At 38.3% G+C, this 7,244-nt stretch overlaps 1 pseudogene; it reads right to left on the bottom strand.

The window, feature by feature from the left end:
* Positions 1 to 3,058: 3,058 nt before the first annotated feature.
* On the bottom strand, positions 3,059 to 3,746 carry LOC132523007 (GTP-binding nuclear protein Ran-like; annotated as a pseudogene).
* Between the last annotated feature and the right edge of the window lie 3,498 nt (positions 3,747 to 7,244).

Genomic DNA, 7,244 nt, shown 5'->3' with positions numbered 1-7,244 from the left:
TTTATGATAACCCCTTCATCTTGATCTTCAGCTAAGACTGTTGAGAAAGAGCACCCTTAAGCTTCTTAGAAAGCTCTATTGTTCTTAGATCTTTTTGAGGTATTAATAAAAGATTTTATAGCCACACCCTTGACTTCACCTTTTTCCTGACAGTGCCCAGGATTTTATATTCTACTAAAAACCATATCTTAATTTTAGTGTTGTTTCCTACCCGGAGAGACTGGAAAAATTTTTACAGCTGGCTTCATCAAGTCCTGGCTTCTTACTGTATAAAAATTATTTCTCCAGTTTATCTCTTTCCTCTTGTGTTTCAATATAAGCTGCAAGAAGAAACCAGGTGGCACCATCCACCCACCTGTATGGAGATCTTCACTAGATCACCCAGTTCATTAGGTACATTTTTTATTTTCCATGTTACTTCAGGCAGCAGTATTGCTACGTTCTGTGTCTCCATAACAAGGATTCCCTTTCTCTGGTATTCAGTTACATTTTTCTTAGTTTTATTTAACCTCTCACCAGCAGCCTCCTCTAAGGCCATCCAGGTTCTACGAAAAGTCACTTCAAGGCACTTTAGGTTTTCACTAACACTTTTTTTTTTCAGCTTCCACCCACTGCCCAGTTCCCAAGCCACTCCCACACTTCAGTTTTTGTTATAACATCACTTCACTTCTAGTACTAAAATCTGTGTCAGTTATCTATTGTTGCTTAAATAATCACTCTAAAACTTAGCTGTTTAAAACAGCAACAAACATTTTTTATCTTACACAGTTTCTTTGGATCAGAATTTAGGAGAGGATTAGCTAGGTGGTTCTGATATAGGTTCTCTCATGAAGTTGCTGATGAGATGCTAACCAGGGCTGTAGCCATCCAAAGGCATCCACTTCCAAGAACGGCTCATTCACATGGATTGCAAGTTGGTACTAGCAGTGGGCAGGAAGCCTCAGATCCTCATCACATAGACAACCACAAGACTATACCAGTGTCCTCATTACCTGGCATACACCAGGAGCAAGTGATCCAAGAGAGAAAGCCCCATGGAAACTACAGTGTCTCATAAGAACTAGCTTTGGAATCACACACCATCATTTCTGCAAGATCTTCCTGGTCATACACTTATATCAGTCATACTAAATATAGGAAAGGACCATACAAGGGCATGAGTACCAAGTGTCAGGGATCACTGGCTGCCAATTTGGAGGCTGGGTACTGCGCCTCTCTTTCTTACTCATCATGTACAGGCTGCATCTCCTAGATTGCCAGTTAGTAAAATAAAGATACTAGCTCCTCTAGTATACTTGCCCCTCATATCTCTATCACTACCAACCCTTTCCACAACCCAGCTGTTGCCAGCTGTCATTTACTTATTCATTTATTGCTAAAGTTAAGAATATTTACATTCTATTCTGAAACCGTAGTTCATATCTATGCTTTGTCTCAGTTAATTCTAGAAACTAAAATCAGTAAATAGTATTTATATTCTTATAGCTTTATAAATAATGTAAAGAGCCAAGTAGTGAGCAATGATATTGCTTCTTTCCTTTTTGTTCCAAAGTCGAATTCCTATGTCATATAAAGAATAATGTTTAAATTAATTATATTTCCTTCTAATTCAACAGTTGCTCAAATTTATTTATTATGCCATTTTAAATTTCTTTTCTATTTAAACCACGTCTTTCTGTGCAATTTTTATTTCCCTGGAGTTTGATGATCCATGTTTTTTATCATTGGTAGAAGAAACCTATGCCTTTTAAATACCTCCTAGTCCTTACCTTTTCTATCTATTAATTATTTACTAAGTCAGTCTGATTTTTTTTTTAATTTGACCACACCATGCAGCTTGTGGGATCTTATTTCCCCAAACAGGGGTTGAAACTGTGCCCTCAGCAGTGAAAGCACAGAGCCTTAACCACTGGACTGCCTGGACCACCAGGGAATTCCCAGTCTGATTTTTCTATTGCTATGAATATATCTATTCAGTGCTTTCAGCCTCATAGAACAAAAAACACAACTCATACTGGCCTAAATAATAACTGAAAATCCAAGATAGGATGGATTTCAGAGTTGGTTGATCTGGTTGCCTCATGAATGGAGGGTAGCTACCTTCACTTAGGGGTACCTACTTCCTCATTCATGACTGGTGGAGACAGAGAGTTACTTCCAGAAACCTTTCCAGTAAAATAAGAAGAAACATTCTCAGATCCCCCTCACAAATCTTTCCTGCTGCTTCAATGATCATTCTTGAGTCTGTCACTCAGGAGGAGATTTACTCTGATTGGCGTATGCCAATAAGAGTCTGTTCCTAATGCTGGAGGTGAGGCCAGTGTCCTCTAAATCACACGAGCTAAATGGAAATCTAGAAACTTGAATATCAGGTTTCTCTTGGGAAAATAGAGGGATTTGTGAATTCTGGGTAGGCAACTAACTATACATTTTTAAAAGGATGGCTTTTTAGGTTTGGGGGTTTTACAATGATGTTTTAGAGTATAGTTCTTTTTCCCTTATCTTACTTGGCATGCAACAGTCTATTTCAGTTTGAAGTCTTGTGTTTTCTTTCAGCTACAAAATTTTTCATATGTTATTTCTTTGATAATTTCTCTTACATGATTTTTGTCTGTCTAGTCTTTAGGTCAGTTATCTCATTTGTCTTTGTGAAGTAATGACAGCCTCTACTGAATCCCAAGTTTGTTTGTTTGTTTGTTTTTAGATATTTCAGATACAACTTGATTCTGCTTCTAAATGAAAAAGAATGGAAATGACAGTAACAAACAAGATTTCACCACTGAATATTGTGATGTGACTGTAGCAGTCTTATATGTGAAACTCAAGAAGGAAACAGCTGTGTTCCAAAACAGCTAAATATGCAGGTCTGAAAAAATGAAGGCATTTTGTTTAACTGCCACATTCACTCCAAAGCCCATTCATCTCCTTCAGCAACCCAAAGATTAAGCACACGTTCTGCTTAGCTATATAAAAAAGTGGCAAACATGCTGCACCACTGACATCACAGGACAGTTGACTGTAAACTAGACTTCTGATGCTGGGCTTCAGCTTCATTTTCTCACAGGTCATCATCTTCATCCAAGAGAGCAGTTGTCTGAAAAACCTCTAGATCATGCTCACACTGCACTGCCAAGGCTGGGTCCATGACCACCTCTGGTGGGTCAAGAGCAGGCATGGCGATGAACTCCAAGTTAGGGTCTTTGATCAGTTTCAGAAGAAGGGCTTTTCAAAGTTGTAATTACTTTTGGCAGAAATGTCATAGTGCTGAGGATACTTCTTTTGGTGGAAGACAATTGATTTTGCTTTAACTTTTCTGTCCTTAACATCCATTTTGTTGTCGCACAACACAATGGGGATGGTTTCACATACTCATACCAGATCTCTATACCCATGAGGCACATTCTTGTAACTTTTTTTTTTCTTGTAACTCTTCGTGTTACATCAAACATTATGATGATACACTGAGGTTGGATATAATAACCATCTCTCAGTCTACCAAATTTCTCCTGACCAGCTGTATTCCATGCATTAAACTTAATAGGTCTTCTGTTGGTATGGAACACAATGGGATGGTCCTCAACACCCAAGGTAGCTATATACTTCTCAAATTCACCAGTGAGATGACATTCCTCAAATGTAGTTTTTCCAGTACTGCCATCACCAATCAATGCATGTTTGAACTGAACTTGGGGTTCTCTTTGGGCAGCCATCCTGATGTTACTTCCAGAAGTGTCTCCACACCTGTCTGACTGAAGGCTCTGGATCCCAAGTTTCGATCCTTAGTTTCAATAAATATATTCATCTTTTCATTAACTTACTCATTGAATTATTTATTGAAACTTTATTAAATATTATAAAACAGGCACTGAGCTATGTGGTAAAGATACAAATATAAGTAAGATATTTTCCCTGCTCTTAAAGGACACCTGTCTAGTGGGGAAGATACACTGATGTATACAGTGCTGTAGTTGAAATATGTGCAGAATAGAATTGGAGTCCAAAGAGGAAATAGACTATTTAATTGGATAGCAGACAGAAAAGACTTCATAGAGAAGGTAATACTTAAGCTGCATCTTGAAAGATGAGCAAATACTCACCAGGTCAGTCGTGGGCAAGGAGTCAGGGCTTTCCAGTCAGGAGAAGCAAAGTAACATGATGTTCTCAGAGACATTTCAAGAAGTTTGAAAGGGATTGATTGTAGAACTGTGGTATAGAATAAGAAGGGAGAAGTAGGACCCAAATCATGGAGGACTTTATATGCCAGACCACAGAGTTTGGACTTTATCCTGTAGGTAAAAGTGTTTTAATTAGCAGAGTGACATGGTCATAATTATGTGCTCAGATACACCACACTGGTTATGATGCAGAAAGTGGATGGAGACATTAGACCCTGGGAAACCAGTTACATTATTATCATTACAGATCAAGTGAGGGATGATGATTACATGATCTTATAGATCAGAATATGTCACCCAAAAATATGTCACTCTGGCATAATGATTATTTTGAGGTGAAAGCAATTGAGAAAAAGAGCACAGGACGAGCTCTCTACCTTCCTACTATGTACCTGAAAGCAAGATAACAAATTCCCTTTGTGAAGATGTCCTCCTTCCCCTTTATATACCAGGGAGAGAATAGCAATCTTATCACCAGAGATGAGATGGCACTGAGAGTCCACTAACTTGTCATTATCCACTTTTAGCTTCCCATATATTTGCCTTTCTACAATTTGCCACCCCTAGAAGCTTAAAGTTCCGTTTCTTCATCTTGTCCCTTCTCTTTAAGTGTATCCTCCTTCATCCAAATGATACCAAAGCCTCCAAGATTAGCCATTTCTTTGGAATTATTCTCTTCTTTCTATGAAGACTGCCACACCCTGCTCCATGCCACATAAAAATTTTATCATCAGATAAATGTGTATGCCTTTTTTGCTGTTACTCTTTCACTTGTCAGTTTATTTCATACATCCAGCTGGAGAATCTAAGAGAGTAGAGGAGAAATTTCTTCCCCTCCAGTCTGAAGTCATAGACAAAAGGATGAAGAAATATGAATGATGTGATAGAGGTTGCATTAACGAAGCTTGACTAGATGTGCATTAATGAAGCTTGACTAGTTGTGAATGAGGGGATGGAGTAAAGTACTACCCAGAGTGGCAATCGAGTTCCTGGATGGGTAAATAGCTGGGCATTGATGCCATCCACCAAGGTATCAAACATAGCAGGAAGAGCAAAAGAGCATTTCGAGAGAAGATAATGTGGTTTTCATACCGGACAGGGTTCTTGGCCTTCCCCAATAAATAGAAATTGACTAGAGGCCAGAAAAGAAATTCAGGCAAGTTTTATTGGGGCCCCTGCTGTAGCAGTGGGGAGAGAAAAAAAGTAACAAGTTCTTGCTCTTTCCCCGAGACGTAGCAAGCTCTTTCCTAATATGGGGTGTGGGTAGCGGTGTGTCCAGGAGTAGGGCCGGAGAGGCAGCTTAGGTTTTTTCCGACCTTTTTTATTTTTTCAACATCTTTATTGTAGAATAATTGTTTTACAATGGTGTGTTAGTTTTTGCTTTATAACAAAGTGAATCAGCTACACATATACATATATCTCCATATCTCCTCCCTCTTGCATCTCCCTCCCATCTTCCCTATCCCACCCCACTAGGTGGTTACAGAGCACCGAGTTGATCTCCCTGTGCTATGCAGCTGTTTCCCACTAGCTATCTATTTTACATTTGGTAGTGTATATATGTCCATGCCATTCTCTCACTTCGTCCCAGCTTACTCTTCCCACTCCCCTAGTCCTCAAGTCCATTCTCTATGTCTGCATATTTATTCCTGTCCTGCCCCTACATTCTTCAGAACGATTTATCTATTTGTTTATTTATTTACTTAGACTCCATATATGTGTGTTAGCATACGGTATTTGTTTTTCTCTTTCTGACTTACTTCACTCTGTATGACAGATTCTAGGTCCATCCAGCTAACTACAAATAACTCAATTTTGTTTCTTTTCATGGCTGAGTAAATTCCATTGCAAATAGAGCTGCAATTAACATTGTGGTACATGAATCTTTTTGAATTATGTGTTTTTCAGGGTATATGCCCAGTAGTGAGATTGCTGGGTTGTATGGTAGCTCTATTTTTAGTATTTTAAGGAACCTCCATACTGTTCTCCATAGTGGCTGTATCAATTAACATTCCCACCAGCAGTGTAAGAGGGTTCCCTTTTTCCAGATCCTCTCCAGCATTTATTGTCTGTAGATTTTCTGATGATGGCCATTCTGACTGGTGTGAGGTGATACCTCATTGCAGTTTTGATTTGCATTTCTTTAATGATTAGTGATGTTGAGATCCTTTCATGTGTTTGTTGACCATCTGTATATCTGCTTTGGAGAAGTATCTATTTAGCTCTTCTGCCCATTTCTGGATTGGCTGTTTGTTTTTTTGATATTGAGCTGCATGAGCTGCTGGTAAATTTTGGAGATTAATCCTTTGTCAGTTGCTTCATTTGCAAATATTTTCTCCCATTCTGGGGGTTGTCTTTCCCCTTGTTTATGGTTTCCTTTGCTGTGCAAAAGCTTTTACATTTCATTAGGTCCCATTTGTTTATTTTTGTTTTTATTTCCATTTCTCTAGGAGGTGGGTCAAAAAGGATCTTGCTGTGATTTATGTCATAGAGTGTTCTGTCTATGTTTTTCTTTAAGAGTTTTATAGTGTCTGGCCTTACATTTAGGTCTTCAATCCATTTTGAGTTTATTTTTGTGTATGGTGTTAGAGAGTGTTCTAATTTCATTTTTTTACATGTAGCTGTCCAGTTTTCCCAGCACCACTTATTAAAGAGGCTGTCTTTTCTCCTTTGTATATTCTTGCCTCCTTTATAAAAAATAAACTGACCATATGTGAGTGGGTTTATCTCTAGACTTTCTATCCTGTTCCATTGATCTATATTTATGTTTTTGTGCCAGTACCATACTGTCTTGATTACTGTAGCTTTGTAGTATAGTCCAAAGTCAGGGAGCCTGATTCCTCTAGCTCTGTCTTTCTTTCTCAAGATTGCTTTGGCTATTGAGGGTCTTTTGTGTCTCCATACAAATTTTAAGATTTTTTTGTTCTAGTTCTGTAAAAAGTGCCAATGATAATTTGATAGGAATTGCATTGAATCTGTAGATTGCTTTGGGTAGTATAGTCATTTTCACAATATTGATTCTTCCAATCCAAGAACCTGGTATATCTCTCTATCTGTTTGTATCATATT

Source organism: Lagenorhynchus albirostris, chromosome 7 (assembly GCF_949774975.1).
Source record: "Lagenorhynchus albirostris chromosome 7, mLagAlb1.1, whole genome shotgun sequence".
NCBI lineage: Eukaryota > Metazoa > Chordata > Mammalia > Artiodactyla > Delphinidae > Lagenorhynchus > Lagenorhynchus albirostris.
Note: the sequence above shows the minus strand (reverse complement) of the source record. Positions and strands in the feature narration are given on the sequence as shown.